Source organism: Macrosteles quadrilineatus, unplaced genomic scaffold (assembly GCF_028750875.1).
Source record: "Macrosteles quadrilineatus isolate MER2022 unplaced genomic scaffold, UCM_ALF_1.0 Scaffold_5__1_contigs__length_97177068, whole genome shotgun sequence".
Lineage (NCBI taxonomy): Eukaryota > Metazoa > Arthropoda > Insecta > Hemiptera > Cicadellidae > Macrosteles > Macrosteles quadrilineatus.
The window spans coordinates 55277662-55296152 of NW_026542598.1; the positions used below are offsets into that span (position 1 = coordinate 55277662).

The 18491-nt window shown below is 36.7% G+C and overlaps 1 protein-coding gene across 3 annotated transcripts in view; it reads left to right on the top strand.

Annotated features, from left to right (window-relative positions):
• LOC128994371 (inhibitory POU protein) overlaps window positions 1-18491 on the top strand; it is an 83075-nt gene that overhangs the window by 39424 nt on the left and 25160 nt on the right. The window lies entirely within an intron of this gene.

The window sequence follows — 18491 nt, forward strand, 5'->3', positions numbered from 1 at the left end:
CATATCACGTATTTGAAGTCACATTTCCAATTTTTGCCAGGGCCATAAAACAAAGTATAATTTGACGATATATGGCCGAGGGGTAGTGTGAGAGGGGCATCTGGATGACAAATGATCTTCTGGGGGGGGGGGGAGATTGTAGGGGAGGCGTGATGAGGTTGGAAAAGACAATATTATTGTATCAGAGAAATAGAGTTGTATGAGGTGTAGCTTGAGTGTGTGTATATTTGGAGAGTGTCTACAGCGGAAACCTTTCTACGGATTAGAGAGTAAAACTTATACAAAAATGTCTCTTTCTCTACTCAACGTTGTTATTTTTCCTGTTTTTAAAACACGATTGGGTTTGTATGCTTTTTTAATGGGATTTTCTGAAAACTTAGCCTTATTATGTAACGTTAACCATTACATTGGATGTAAGAAATAATTTTTCGCCCAATGAAAAATTATATTTGGTTCTAGATTTGAGCCCAATTCGAATCAAACCAGGGAATTTTAGAGTAGAAAGCCAGCACGAAAACTCTCAACTATCCATAGTAATGTATAACAATTATTAATATTGATACTAGTTAACCAGCTCTTTTGCTTTGGCCAAAACGTTAAATAATCTTCTTTGGAATATTTATTCATTCATTTTCAAATAAATATCCATCAGCAGAAATTCTTAACCAACAATAAGATGATTAAGTGAGTGTAAAGGGAATAACGCTAAATATTACGTTACTGACAGTACCGGGAGTATAATATTTTAATTTTTGATTCAACTAACTCCACACCATAAACTTGTAGTATTTTTAAACTGTGAGCTGTTATTTCTGGGCTTTTTTAAAACTGTGACTAACTAGTTAATAAATTAATGATATCGAAATAATTTTAAAAATCTTGGAACGCATGTCAGTAACTCTGTATTTGATAAGGGTAAGGGATTTCCGTTTACAGCCATTTAATTTGCCTGCGACTTTGTCTCTGTTGTGATTTTTCAAATTTATAATATTATTTATCAAACTCATTTTACTTTCACCTTGCTATAAATTGTAATGTATCATTTTCATTATTACTGTAGTTTCTCAACTTATTTATTTTTGTAGGATTTATCCATCAGTCCAATATAATAAATGTTTGCCAAAATCTTACCCTGCTCTCAGGTGTACGCAGAGTGTAAAGTGTATTTGAAAGCAACGTCGACGATGTGAAACAGTGTGTATGTGTGACAGGAAGAGATACACACACATTCACATGCACACACTCACACATACTCGCACATATCGGGTAGGAAAACTCAACCAGAGAACACGAAAGCTCTCAGGCGCTTTCTGATTTTGTTTTGACATGTTGTCAAACAAAGGAAGTGTCTTTTGCATTTCCTGAGTTGTAGGGTGTTTTCATGTATTCTATTGAAAATAGTTTCCTTTCGTTCTCCAATGTTAAGTTCCTTGTACAGGTTGGTACAGTAGTCCAAGAGATGCAGCAAAGCTATCAACGAAATTATTTGTTTGGCAATTAAAATCCTCATTTAACTTTTAGCTCGTCCACTTGGAATTTAGGCCTGAGAATTAAACCTAATAATTGAGGCTATGGATAAGCCCCTTGAATAGACAATTATCTGTACTGATAAATGAATGTGATGATACGGACGCGAATTCTCGTCATACTGTCTTGGTTTGAAAAAAAAGAAAAAAAATAGTTATCTTGGGTGACATAAACATCAAACTACAAAACCAAGATGATAAAGATGTTAAACAACTTTCAAATACACTAAAATCTCACAACTTACATCAAATTGAAACTTCTTTCACCAGAATAACCCCGACTTCAAAGAACTGCATTGATGCCTGCATTACAAACATAAACCCATCATTAATTAAAGCTACAGCCCAACAAAGTAATATATCAGACCACGAAGCAATTGTATGCAAGATATCTGATTTCTCCGCTCCACTTACAACGCCTTTTAAAAAAATGATCAGGCCTATTACTCCCCAAAATCTAGATTTGCTGAAAACCAAACTAAAAAATGAAAATTGGGAAAATGTCTATCAAAACCCCTCTGTAGACGACCAGTATAGGGCACTAATCCAAACCATAAGACTAAATATGGATGAAACCATGCCCAGGTTCCTTAAAACTATTAAAAACAAAAATCCAAACCGTTTTTGGGATGAAAATCTGCACAAACTCAGAAGTAACCTACAGACCGCACAAAATAAATACAATCTAACCGGAACAGACAAAGATAACGCCACCTACAAAAAGCTGAAGAAAATATATGACCTGGAAATAAAAGACAAAAAACGTAAACACATTTCAAACAAGATCAAGAGCTCCAGCAACCCAATAAAGGAAATATGGAACACCATAAACAAGGAAACAAACTCCAAAGCAGATTATATTGATAGGCCACTCACCCTGAACGTTAATCAAAACCTCACTAACGACCCAGGCTTGATCAGTGACACCTTCAACAGATACTTTGTATCCCAGGGTAACAATACTCAAATAAATGATCCTCACCCTCCTACAGACCAGCATGAAACTACCAACTTAACACAAGCCTTTGAATTATCAAATTTTAAGCCAATAACCATGGACCAACTCAAACAGATCTTCAAAGCACTACCACCAAAAAACTCATGTGGGTATGATGAAATTTCAAATAGAATTATCAAACACTGCCAGAGCGAAATCGCACCACCCCTTCTTCATATCATAAACTCTTCGATTAATCAAGCAAAAGTCCCATCTGGAATGAAAACTGCAACAGTATATCCTAAATATAAAAAAGGAGACAGTACTTTGATGGAAAACTACCTTCCGATATCAATCTTACCGACACTATCTAAATACCTCGAAAGAATAATCTATACACAGATCATGGAACACCTAACCAACCTACAGATACTATCCCCTCATCAACACGGGTTTAGAAAAAACAAATCTATTAACTCAGCACTAAATGAACTCCATGAAGCAATTACCATCCTCTGGGAAAATAAACAACCAGCATCAGGACTCTTCTTAGACATACAGAAAGCCTTTGACAGCCTAGATAGAGATATACTGTTTGACAAACTATACCAAATTAATATAAAAGGAAACGCACTAAATTGGATTAAAGACTATTTCAAAGATAGGCAACAACAGGTTGAAATAACTCACCAGATAAATAAAATACAAACAAAAACTAAATCACCCACTCAACTAACTAAACGAGGAATTCCTCAAGGATCTGTACTCGGACCCCTCTACTTCTTGATATACATCAATAGCTTCCCAAATCATCTAACACCAGAAAAAACTTGCATAATGTTTGCTGACGACACCACCATCATTTATCCAACATCATCTACAAACCATGCTGAAACAGAAAACACCCTAAAACTGGCATCAGAAATATGTTCTTCACTAAACCTCAAAATCAACACATCAAAAACTGTCAACATAAACTTTACAGCATCGAATCAACCTGACCATAACCCACCTGCAAACTGCACCTTGATCACAATGGCAACAGAAACCAAATTCCTCGGTATCACCCTGGACAAAAACTTGTCCTGGCACCTACATATAGAAAACCTGGAAAAGAAATTGTCAACAACACTCTTTGCAATAAGAAGGATTTGGTCAGTGACTGATAAGAGTACAGCCAAAATAGCATACTTTGCCCTATTCGAAAGTCACTTGAGGTATGGCATCATAGCCTGGGGCTCAGCAGCAGACTACCATCTACAAAAGCTACTAATACTTCAAAAAAGAGCTGTGAGATCAATTGAACAACTGCAATATAGGGAACACTGCAAACCTTTTTTCACAACCAATCAAATCCTAACTTTACCCTCCTTGTACATCCTAGAAATAATGAAATTCCTAAAAAATGACCCCCCCAAACCAGAAACAATTGCCATAACTACAACCTCAGAAATTTACAGACAAACTACAATCTACAACCACACAGACTCACTAAAACCAGCAGAAATCCAAAAATAATAGGAACTAAAATATTTAACACACTGCCAAACAACCTGAAATCAATAGATTCAAACACTCTTTTCTTAAAAAAACTGAAACAATACTTAATCAACAAACCTTACTATAGTCTAAATGAATATTTCGAAGACCACACACCCTACAACAATACATAACAACATCCAAAGAAGAAAGAAAAAACAAGAATTTTTGACGATTCCCTGGTCTCAACGACTATGGAGAAGAGGACCTAGGTAAAAGGTAAAAGGTAAAAGGTTTCTCAGTTCGTCATTAGCGACTGATCCACCGCCTCGTCAAGGTATAAAAGTGTTTTTTTTTTCTGTCACGGTAACTAAAAAACGTATAGGCCTATCATCATCATAACCCATGGATAGTATTAAATATAAATACAGAAGAATGCAGGTCTATGACATCTAAAAAAAGGTTTGTTTGTAATACGGCTAATGGACATTTTTGTATTTACGCTATCTCAAATTAATACGACATGTACCACATAAATACTACGATTAAACGATTCTTAGGTGAATTTCATCGTCATAATTAACCCACCCAACAAAATTTGAAAATTTTCTCTATGACTCTTTGAGGATAAAAACATTTGTTCACAAACTATTTTTAACAAACAATACTGAAATTTACGGTTCGCATGCAATATATACTCTCATGCCAATACACAAATGAAACAATACACATCAATGACAGGGAAGAACTTTTGGTGGTTTAATTTAAAATACAATAGACAAAACGACTGGGATGATAAGTTAATATACTTGACTCGCTGTCAGCTACTGGAAGACTGATGTAGTCCTTGACTTAACCGACAACAATTTCTGCTGTCTTGTTACTGTCTTGGTTAATATGTGGTGTTCTATCATAAGATGCTGATAGACGTATTAGCTCCATTTCCAAGTTAATAGACTTGACTTGCTGTCAGCTACTGGAAGACTGATATCATACTTGACTCAACCAACAAAAATTACCGCTGTCTTGTTACTGTCTTGGTTAATAAGTGGTGTTCTATCATAAGATGCTGATAGACATAACAGCTCGGTTCCCAAGATAATAGACTTGACTTGCTGTCAGCTACTGGAAGACTGATGTCGTACTTGACTCAACCAACAACAATTACTGCTGTCTTGTTACTGTCTTGGTTAATCTGTTGGTGTTCTATCATAAGATGCTGATAGACATAACAGCTCGGTTCCCAAGACAATAGACTTGACTTGCTGTCAGCTACTGGAAGACTGATGTCGTACTTGACTCAACCAACAACAATTACTGCTGTCTTGTTACTGTCTTAGTTAATCTGTTGGTGTTCCATCATGAGATGCTGATAGACGTAACAGCTCGGTTCCGAAGTTAATAGACTTGACTTGCTGTCAGCTACTGGAAGACTGATATAGTACTTGACTCAACCAACAACAATTACTGCTGTCTTGTTACTGTCTTAGTTAATCTGTTGGTGTTCTATCATGAGATGCTGATAGACATAACAGCTCGGTTCCCAAGTTAATAGACTTGACTTGCTGTCAGCTACTGGAAGACTGATGTCGTACTTGACTCAACCAACAACAATTACTGCCGTCTTGTTACTGTCTTAGTTAATCTGTTGGTGTTCTATCATAAGATGCTGATAGACATACAGCTCGGTTCCCAAGTTAATAGACTTGACTCGCTGTCAGCCACTGGGAGACTGATGTAGCACTTGACTCAACCAACAACAATTACTGCTGTCTTGTTACTGTCTTAGTTAATCTGTTGGTGTTCTATCATAAGATGCTGATAGACATACAGCTCGGTTCCCAAGTTAATAGACTTGACTCGCTGTCAGCCACTGGAAGACTGATGTAGCACTTGACTCAACCAACAACAATTACTGCTGTCTTGTTACTGTCTTAGTTAATCTGTTGGTGTTCTATCATAAGATGCTGATAGACATACAGCTCGGTTCCCAAGTTAATAGACTTGACTCGCTGTCAGCCACTGGAAGACTGATCTAGTACTTGACTCAACCAACAACAATTACTGCTGTCTTGTTACTGTCTTAGTTAATCTGTTGGTGTTCTATCATAAGATGCTGATAGACATACAGCTCGGTTCCCAAGTTAATAGACTTGACTCGCTGTCAGCCACTGGAAGACTGATCTAGTACTTGACTCAACCAACAACAATTACTGCTGTCTTGTTACTGTCTTAGTTAATCTGTTGGTGTTCTATCATAAGATGCTGATAGACATACAGCTCGGTTCCCAAGATAATAGTCTTGACTCGCTGTCAGCTACTGGAAGACTGATGTAGCACTTGACTCAACCAACAACAATTACTGCTGTCTTATTACTGTCTTTGTTAATCTGTTGGTGTTCTATCATAAGATGCTGATAGACATACAGCTCGGTTCCCAAGTTAATAGACTTGACTCGCTGTCAGCCACTGGAAGACTGATGTAGCACTTGACTCAACCAACAACAATTACTGCTGTCTTGTTACTGTCTTAGTTAATCTGTTGGTGTTCTATCATAAGATGCTGATAGACATACAGCTCGGTTCCCAAGTTAATAGACTTGACTCGCTGTCAGCCACTGGAAGACTGATCTAGTACTTGACTCAACCAACAACAATTACTGCTGTCTTGTTACTGTCTTAGTTAATCTGTTGGTGTTCTATCATAAGATGCTGATAGACATACAGCTCGGTTCCCAAGTTAATAGACTTGACTCGCTGTCAGCCACTGGAAGACTGATCTAGTACTTGACTCAACCAACAACAATTACTGCTGTCTTGTTACTGTCTTAGTTAATCTGTTGGTGTTCTATCATAAGATGCTGATAGACATACAGCTCGGTTCCCAAGATAATAGTCTTGACTCGCTGTCAGCTACTGGAAGACTGATGTAGCACTTGACTCAACCAACAACAATTACTGCTGTCTTATTACTGTCTTTGTTAATCTGTTGGTGTTCTATCATAAGATGCTGATAGACATACAGCTCGGTTCCCAAGTTAATAGACTTGACTCGCTGTCAGCCACTGGAAGACTGATGTAGCACTTGACTCAACCAACAACAATTACTGCTGTCTTGTTACTGTCTTAGTTAATCTGTTGGTGTTCTATCATAAGATGCTGATAGACATACAGCTCGGTTCCCAAGTTAATAGACTTGACTCGCTGTCAGCCACTGGAAGACTGATCTAGTACTTGACTCAACCAACAACAATTACTGCTGTCTTGTTACTGTCTTAGTTAATCTGTTGGTGTTCTATCATAAGATGCTGATAGACATACAGCTCGGTTCCCAAGTTAATAGTCTTGACTCGCTGTCAGCTACTGGAAGACTGATGTAGCACTTGACTCAACCAACAACAATTACTGCTGTCTTATTACTGTCTTTGTTAATCTGTTGGTGTTCTATCATAAGATGCTGATAGACATACAGCTCGGTTCCCAAGTTAATAGACTTGACTCGCTGTCAGCCACTGGAAGACTGATGTAGCACTTGACTCAACCAACAACAATTACTGCTGTCTTATTACTGTCTTTGTTAATCTGTTGGTGTTCTATCATAAGATGCTGATAGACATACAGCTCGGTTCCCAAGTTAAAAGACTTGACTCGCTGTCAGCTACTGGAAGACTGATATCGTACTTGACTAAACCAACAACAATTACTACTGTCTTGTTACTGTCTTGGTTAATCTGTTGGTGTTCTAACATGATATGCTGATAGACGTAACGTCTCGTAAGTTAATGTATATTCGCTTTATAGGTTATACTAATGTATTTAGTCAGGCCTCATCCTTTGCTAATGTTTTTTGTTTGTTTTTACTGTCAGGGTGTATTTTTATGATGTATGTCCAAAGCATTTACACATAATTACATACATACAGCCTTTAAAATTTAATTACATTTATTATAGGCCTACTATTATTTATTTTGTATTTAACTATGGTAGTATGCTCTTTGTAAACTCTCAAAGCTATTGCTTAACTGTCTATTATGTATAATGAGTTATTTTGGACGTTAGTCTCTGTTTTTTTGTCCTAGGACGCTAGGCACAAAGGTTCCGGGGTTGCTTTTCACATTACTTCAGGCTAGACCTAAGGGTTGCGGCATAATCACTTGGATAAATTCCAATGATGATTTGGCGAGATTTGAACCTAGGACCTCAGGGACCGAGGTCCCACGCTCTAACCGCTACACTAGCTCGCTCCCCAGTCTCAATCTAAACATACTTTTCATATAACAGGTGAACTTTAAGACGGGTTATTCTGTACAATTCCCAAGTTATATTAAAAAATTCCAATCATCGTTAATTAATTACCTTCATTATCCATGGACACAGAAATGTTGCTAAATGCACAACATATTGCATTAGCAACTTTTAGATTTATTTAAATGAATACATTTGAATCTGTCTAGGTAATGAAAACGCGTGTGTGTTGTGGATAGTCTAAGAATTATCTCCGTCTATATGTGCCAAGAAAACTATTTACCGATGTTTATAAAGTTTGGCCAAGCACTATACACATTTTACGCTTTCCCTTGGAGACGATATAACTGTGCAGTGGTACTTGTTCTTGTACGTGGTAAAGCGGGGAAATCGTTCGCTACATCGCCACCAATCGATTGTGATTTGTGGAGTGGAGCAACGTAGCATGGAGGATCGATGTAGCTGCCTTCCTATTGGTCGAGCCGCCTAGAGGGGAGGTAAAGGGTGGGGGGTGCTTTGTTTCCCCTCCACCTCCCTCCACTTCTAATCGACCACAATTTCTTCCCTATAAATAGCTTTATAATTATCGGCATCCGCTACTCTCCTGCCTCCACTTGTACTGGATCACTGTTTAAAGGTTAAGTTAATCGACTAAGGTGTTGTAAACTAATACATAATTTTTGACACATGAATGTTTAATAGATTGTTGCAGGCAAGCTACAAATAACGATACAGATGATAAAATATCATAATGATCATTAAAACGATACAGTGTGAATCAAAAATATTTTATCTCATGATTATTTGTTACTCGTTGATTTTTATATTTATTTAATGTTTTATTGTTATCTATATTTTGTTGTTCGTTATATTTCAGTTGCTTTGTTAAGTTTTTTTTTTTTTTATAAATGCTTTGTGATTGGCATGAATGAGTAAATAAATTAATATTAAGATAAAAGATAAATGAATTATAGAACAATTGTATACACAAGATACATAATTATATTTTAAATATCATACGAATAAGCTAAATTACTGCCGGTCCGTTTTCTTATACCTACTATTTGTCTTGTAAAGAAAAACTATTTTTTCCAATTTTCATCTACCATTAATTTAGATTCAGTACAATCTTTCAGTCAGGATGTCTTCAGTAATCCAGTGAATTATTCATCAACTTTAATTGGTTCCTGTTTGATCAGAAGCTAACTAAATTAATACACTCCTGAAAATAATATTGGATAAATTAAATGTTAAATTTATTGACAACTAGCAGAGTACCCGTCCTTCGTACGGGGTTGGAATATAAGTATAAAATGCTTATTGCAGTTATACTCAAGCTTCGCGTTTGCAATAAGGGAGGACATGGTTTGATAAAATTTGCTTCTTTAAATTTACGGTATACTATGGTATTACACATCTACCATAGCCATAATGTTCTACCTCTTCACCTAAACAATAAAGAAAAATAAAGTATTACAAATTAAAAAAAAAACCACAAATTATTCATTACATTAAACACATAAACATTACTGTAAACAATCCTACTTTGACAGTTCTCATTGCGTATCACAATTGTTTGTTGCTGCTTAGTTCAAATTAGCTGCAAAAAATATATAGTGCTGCACCCTGTTGGCAAATCTTATAACTTTTTAATGCTTTCGTATATCATAGAACCAACTTTTTTAGTTGAAACAGCTGACTAAATTCTTTAATTCCCTTTAAATATGAATACAACTCATAAGGTTAACATGGGGATCTACAGAGCCACTGGGGCGGAGCCCGAAGGGATTTTTGAGATAAGAATATGCCTATTATGTTAATCGGGAATATGAGCTATCATCATGCCAAATTTCAGCTTAATCCATCCAGTGGTTTATGCGTGATTGACCTTCAAACACACAAACAAACAAACAAACAAACAAACAAACAAACAAACAAACAAACAAACAAAACAAACAAACAAACAAACACACAAACTTTCACATTTATAATATTAGTAAGATTTGTTAATTTATTGTCTCTTTTACCGTATTTTGAAATTTAATCATGTATCGATAATGCAAGACTTGAATAGTGATTTATATGCATTCAAAAAGAAAAGTTACTCACTTGTATTTTGTTTCAATTAAATATTTTCAGTATATTAGTATTATCAAACAGCTTCTAAGCAAATAAAACATTTAACAACTTTCAAACTTTTCATAACATTATATACAACATAACATTAAATATACAATTATGTTTAATGTTCTAAATAATTATGAATCGAAACTCAAACACTCAAAAGTGACCCGACTTCAATAAAAATCACCAGACACGCGTGCTCCTGCGATCCGAAAACTGCTACATCAACGCAGTAGCTGGATTGCCACATGTCACCTGAAGGCGTCTTCTTTGAGTAGGCGTCCCAGTTGTCATTCTTCTTTACAACTAACATTGCATAGGGTAGCCTGTTCTAAATGGTTTTCAAGTTTGTTTAATGCACTAATGTAAACTAGATGCTCCTTTCCTATTTTTATAGATATTATCATTTGTGGTTTACTTCTACGTTATAATACAACAGGAAAAGCAAAAGTTGAAAAATATATGGTTATATTCAGCTAAACAGCTAATACAAGATGTTTAATTTCAAGAAACATGATACAAACGCCTACACAAAAAGCACTTTACATGAACCACGCACGCGTAGATTTTAAACGTGTTTTGATTGATCTATGTGGCTGATAAATCTGTAAGGAAGTATTTGCGATTCAAACTTACGTTTGACATTGTTTTTAATTATTCACATCTTTAACAAATTTAAGAGGTGAATGGACCCACCTGGACCCACCTGGGTGGATGTTTATAACCCCCCATCTTACCTCCTCTTCGTCAGTGACCTGCTGGGCGAGATGTAAAAGTCAAATAATATCTTCTTATAATCTTGTATAATCTTGTATAATCAATTAATATCTTATATAATTTTAGGTAATTGAATTCTAGGCAGTTATCATTCATTTTTTAAACCATCTACTTTGATGAAATTTAGATGGCCCTAAGCAACATCTAGTTAGGCCTAATTAAGTTTGCAAACAACCCTGTTCCGGCTACAACGAAGACGGGGTTTCATATCTTAAAAATTATAGTTTCTCTCTTTTTGAAATGCCATTGTCATTATTATAGATCAGTCTAAAACATTTTTAAATATGCTCCTATCTGGGAGGTGTACTTATTTATCACCATCCAGCCACAAAATAATTTCAACAAAAATAATGCTTTTTTATTTTGTTAATATTTTCCTTTTCACAAATATTTACTATACGCATCATCCAAAAATCGTAGAAAAAAGTTCGTCATCGGTGTAATCAATCCTAAGCGGTGAATAACGCACAATATAAAATAGATTTTATATCGAATAATAATATGAGGTATCTACTTTTAGAGCACATGTTGTTAACTAAATCCTAAAATATGAGAGAAGATTTTAATTCACAACAGTGCACTCAGACATAATCAGCCATAGACTCACGATCAAATAGGTTTTAACCCTACAAACGGGTGAAACGTCTACTTTTTGTGACCCAAAACAAGAAAGACAATAATTTTAGCCTAAATCCAAACTGATATCAAACAACAAATCAAATCATGTTCAAGAGAATCATGTTTACGATAGGGTAAGAATTCTATTTGCATTATCCATACAAATTTAACAATCACCAAGGCAAATCAAATACAAATCAGTAAACTACAGTATGTTATCTTGATATGTAGTAGACGCGACACACGAGACGCGGCTCGGTGACACGACAGTAGAACCTCCCCCTGAGGGAACGCGCGTCACTTCTCATTTAACTCACCACCTTTGCCGGAAACGAAATCTTACCTTTCCTGGGCATCATCGGAAACTTTTATCAATACAAAAACTGTTTTAAGATTATTTAATTGAAACCAATATGTGGGTTGGATTAGATTATGGTTAATTAATAAGGTCATTTTGTTTCAATTAAATTGAGGGAAGTTTTCCTGGGTTATACCACTTTTTTTGCTAATCTTTATGTCATCTGATAAAATACATCAAAAATTTTCGAAAACAAATCAAATTTATGGTTTTTGGTCGAGTAATACAATAGATAAATATATTCCGATGCTTAGTGTGAAAACTGTGCGTGCATACCTTCAATTTTAGATCTCAAGCAAAAAAAACCGGTCAGGAAGAAGAGCCAATGGAAGTCGGAAAATAAAAACCAAATTTAACTACATACCATAAGAAATACATAAATTTAGTTTACGTATAAGCCGAATGGGGCTGTAGAAAAAATATGCCGATGCTTGATATGAAATTCTTTTGCGTGCATACCTTCAATTTGAGACCTCAATCATGAAAATCGGGCAGGTTAGAAGAGCCAAACGAACTCGGAAAAGAAAAACCTATTTTTTTGAAAATATAAGATTATTTAATTACACAGAACTATTGTGAACTGATTGAGCTGTACACGATCTTTATAAGTTTAGTTAATTGTTTTAGTTTTTTATAACCTGGGTTTTCTCCATGTTACTGTTCCCAACAATCTGCTGGGCACCAATAGACATCTGATTTAGTTTTCAACCATTGAACAGTCACACACTTATCTCACAATCAAAGCAGCAACATTCAGATTCGCGATTTCTGACAAATCATTAAATTGTTGATCGCAATAAAATCAAATCAAAATAATCAGATTTTTTCTATTTACGTGGAATATTACTTTGCATAGCAGTGCATGTCATTCTTTACACAACATTAGGCCGAAAACAATCAGTTAACATAAAATACACATCAGCAAAGAAATAAAATAAAACTTATTTGCAACTGAAATTATTATTGGCCTGAACTATTTAACAGCTTATTAAATTAAAGTATATTTATTTTACCATTTCAGCAATGTTTGACATTATTTAGAACCTAAGATTTCCTTTTCCGGACATTTTAACGACAAGACTCTACTGCATATCTCAGTGGACCCATATCTGCCCCTTTGTCCCATTATTTCGATATATCCACGTTTTACCTTGTTTGAAGTCCCTTTACTCCATTCGAGTCTTCTTTGTCAGATCCCTCGCTCTTAAATTGGTCACCAAACTCTCCAAGGACTGATTTTAACCTTTGTTTCTTTCTACAGTTGTAAAAGGGTTTATTGGATACGCAGACCTTGCATGTTACTAATAAATTACAAATACGTTTTATAATCCATGTATAAATAAGAATAGATGTAATACCTATGAACATTATATTTCTATTGTATTATTATTTATGCATTTAAAACCAAGAGACCGGGTGATCTTGTTTCAAACCATCATAAAGCTACTGACTTTTCTCAGGATGAAACAGGCACCCTATTTTTACCAGGAGAGCAATATAACCACTCAGCTACCTAGCTATTCGTATAAACTACTTCAACCGAAAGGAGATCAAACGAATTTCTCCCACTGAAAATGTAACAGCAATACAACTGGTAGTTGATTTTATATTCAAACAAAATATTATGCTGATTTGAGTGAATGCCACTGTTTCTAATTTTTGTAAGAATACAAATTTCTGAACACTCTTATCGGAATACACTATTTAGGGACGTATCATCAAACTTTTCCTGTTTAACACGATGACGTGCACTCCAGTACTGGCTGGATGACAGGTAGCGGTGTGGCTGTTATCAGTGTATCAGAGATCTGTTATCAGTAGTGGACACTAGGCAGCTCCTGCGTGACACCTCACTATCAGTCCCCCAGGACATGCGTGTCCTTCCCTCCCCCCCCCCCTCTACCATGGTGAGAGTGAAACTCATCAAATCTAGAGAGACCGTTTACGTTACCGTTGATTCCTCGCGGTTTTGAAGTTTTGGAATCTTCACTATTTTTCCCTTTGGGTAATTGCTTAATTAAGGGGATTACTCGGTTAAGTAATGAAGTGCCACATTTTTCTGGAAGGGTGAAGAAACTACAGTTTTTAAATGGATTGTGTTATTAATGTGTTTTTATGTTTCCTCTTGGTCGAATCACCAGGTATATGAATAGTTTATAGTAGTAGGACTGTCGTGTATCAGTATTTTTTTACGAGGAACATGTAAACTTTGATTGTTTTATTGAACATATTGGTCCTTCGAGGCAGATAATGGATCGATAGTCGACAGTAAATTTGGTCTTTTGCTAGCTTATCTACAAACAAAGTCTCACTCACTCTCAGCAATTCTCTCAGGCGTCTCTCTACCGGTAAATTTATCTAAATATTAGTAAATATTTACTAACACTAACCCCGCGACGTCTCACACTCAAAATTACTCCATCGCGACGTCACACACACACACTAGCACTAACCCCGCGACGTCTCACACACACTAACACCAACCCCGTGACGTCTCACACACACTAACAATAGCCCTGCGACGTCTCACACACACACTAAGACTAACCCCGCGACGTCTCACACACACTAACACTAGCCCCGCGACGTCTCACACACACTAACACCAACCCCGTGACGTCTCACACACACTAACAATAGCCCCGCGACGTCTCACACACACACTAAGACTAACCCCGCGACGTCTCACACACACTAACACCAAACCCGTGATGTCTCACACACACTAACACCAACCCCGCGACGTCTCACACACACTAACACCAACCCCGCGACGTCTCACACACACACTAACACCAACACTGTGAAGTCTCACACACACTAACACCAACACTGTGAAGTCTCACACACACTAACACCAACCCCACGACGTCTCACACACACTAACACCAACCCCGCGACGTCTCACACACACTAACACTAACCCCACGACGTCTCACACACACTAACACCAAACCCGCGACGTCTCACACACACTAACACCAACCCCGCGACGTCTCACACACACTAACACCAACCTCGTGACGTCTCACACACACTAACACTAGCCCCGCGACGTCTCACACACACTAAGACTAACCCCGCGACGTCTCACACACACTAACACCAAACCCGCGACGTCTCACACACACTAACACCAACCCCGCGACGTCTTACACACACTAACACCAACACCGTGACGTCTCACACACAATAACACCAACCCCACGACGTCTCACACACACAACTCCATCGCGACGTCAACATCAGGCTAGATGAAGCGCGAACCAATTTCAACACTGTTAATCTTCTAATTTGCAATTCCCTTTGCTTCTAATCACACCTTCGCAGCTTCTCCGGTGAATTATTAAAGTCGCAGTTTGACACAAAGCCTACCTAATTGCTGCGATCTGCATTCCACTTTGATAACCGTTTGTTGTTCTTCTTAAAGGGTTTCTTGTTTTGTCTTAGAAAGATTTTAAGATTTTCCGTAAAATTTGTTTATCTTTTGGAGAGCTTTTATTTTGAAACGTATCTCGTGTTTGAGGGACTTGTATGTTTGATGATGTCTGTATACATTTGAATCGAATGGTTATGTTACCATATTTTCGTATCGGTCTTCAGAGTGTTGTCTTAAAATCGAAATTCTATCTTTTGGATAGCTTGACCTACAGCTTGTGGGGAAAATTCCTGTAAAAATGTATAATGATTTTGAGTTCAATTAATTTTCTGAAGGGTAAGTTTTAGTCCACAATGATGAAACACATCTAAAAGACCACCATCGTCCACTTTAAAATGAGCGTAATAAAGGGACTCGCCTTTCTAACTTAATATTTTGGGATCAAATCGAAAGAAAATGTAGGGAAATTTATTCTTTACTCAACTAAATGATTCTCCAATCACTAACACGATTCATTTGTTAGAAACATTGTTTTTCAAAGACTTAATCTAAATCAATCGTCAACTCAAAATAAAACAATCGATTTCAATTTTTCACAGTACCACATATAATACAACGCTTGCCCAACCCCCTCAGATATCAACTAAACGATTGTTACAATCCGAACTTAAATCGTAACCGGATCGAAAAGTCGGTTCTAGCAACAATAGCTATAAGCCGGCTCCGAGTCATCGCCGTCAAATTATAGATGTCACCGATGACGCTGTCGGATGACGGCCTAATGCAAATGGTATCCCAGGATTAACTACTTTAACCCCCATCGGGGAGGGCTGGGTTGCATCTAATGACTTATAGATCACGTTGCAGTCGTAGGTACTGTTCACTGTTGTCCTCCGTCCCTCTCTATCGATCCTTCGTGTTCGGGTACAATCAATTATCAGTTAGGCTCTCTCCCTCCCCCTCCCTCACTCTCTCTCGCTCTCCATAAGCCCACTTGTAGCGTCATATTGTGTTTTATAGCTCGTAAAACCCCCTGCCTGAGGTGAGGTGATTATAAGGTTTATGGTGATCGGATGATAAGTTTTGGTTAGTTTAATGTGTGTCGTTAACGTGTGCTTTAATTGTTAAATTACAACACGTGTACGGGAGAGGAATGTAGGAGGCATAAGCATATGAAATGTCTTATTAAGGTTTGATATGACGTAGTAGTGTATGAATTACCAGACGAGTTTTGTATCAAAATTCTAGGTTGAAAGGTTGCCAAACGCTCGCACAACAAGGTTTTTATCAAGCCATTATTGTTATTTATTAAAAACTTAGCGATCACATAGCTGGGTCCAATTTTGAACCGTCTAAAAAGATATAGAATGAAAGTCGTGTATTAGAAGTATGTTTTCTTATGTTTGATAATGTTTATTACTAAATCACTAAATGAGTTCAACGAAATAATTAGGTGTTTCATGGATTTTCTTCCAGGTCTTCCAGTACAGTTTTGTGAGAATATTACTTAACTCACAGTAGGCTATTTTGTCATAATAAATCAATCAAATATGTAAGTGGACAGTTAGGTAGGTCAGTCACAGTCAACGATGTAAAGTTCTGTTTATATCGGTAGACACAGTCAGTCCTTCAGTGATAAAGTGTACAATTAAAAGATAATGATTCAATAGTATGAAAACTGAAACTAGCCAAAATTTATTACAGAAACCAAAAAACTAACTATTAGCAAAGGTTGACAGCTCATTTCAAAGTAAACGTTTTGTCTCAAGCAACTAATCAAAGTTGAATTAACCAGTTCAATAGGATTTCCAGATTGGATCTATTTGAAAACCCCGTGAAAATCTTATAACTATTTCTCAAAAATGACGTTCCAAAAATAAATGATCAACTATCAACACACAGTTCACAGCGCAATAACACAGTCTATTTAACAGAAGTATCAACCCTTCCGACCCACATATGGAGGTTCCTAAGGGTTATTGAATGTCACAATCCATTGACAAGTGATGTTTCGAGTGGTCTTACCCTAACACGCGGGGCGGTGGGAACTGAGCGAGGGGGTGCACATGTTGCGCGACACACACGCACACACACACACAGACACACACACGCCACGCGCACTGGTGATCGCCGCCGCGCATAATTGCATCAGGCTCGCACGCACCGCAATAGATATAAACATGTTATTCTGTAATCTTCTAATGCGCGTGCCACCCAATTAGATGATTGCTGCACTTGACATCGTCGCGTGAATGCTGATTGGGGAGGTTTCCCTCACTGGCGAAATTGTCCGAATGCGAAAACCCCTATCGATTATAGAATTTAAATGTGGAACGGCAGATATGAGTAAATAAGTAGAAAATAATATAAGATTAAAGTGAAACCGTAATTCTAGTAGATGAGCACTGATTAAAAATCTAATTCGAGTGATAACATAAAGGCAAACTGTGAAAGAAATCTATATTTAAAGAGGCCAGCAACGAATGATGAATAACATAATGGAGTGAGTCCAGCAACAAGATAAATCAGTATGCAATGACGCTACGAGAGAGATCCAAATGCAAATAGATCCGTTATTAGCTTTAGCTAAATCTGTATATGAAGGAGGGAAAAGCGTTTGCAGAGTGACTTGCGACGTAAGATAACCGTACGCTTATAGACTTGGCTAGCTATTTTAAATCCCCTAATGCAGATAGTCCATCCACAAGACAAATTTGAATGCAGAAGGTCAAGCTAAGACAAATACCCTTATACGTAGAGATCAACAACTAGAGTGCCTAATGCGGAGATGGTATCTACAAGAAATGTGTAAAGAGGCCAGAAATAAAATAGTCAAAGTTAAATAAGCTGGGCAGTAAAGGCCATAATAATTGAGTACTTATTGTAGACTTTATTGTAGAAATTCGTGCCAAAACTGAAAATTTAAAATAATACGTTGTTGTAATTCAAAATTCCGTTAATTTAGGTCAAGATTAGTCGTTAAAGAATCCTAAAATACAAAAAGTTACGTGATTCTAAAAAAAACTTATTGATTTGATTGTATCATTG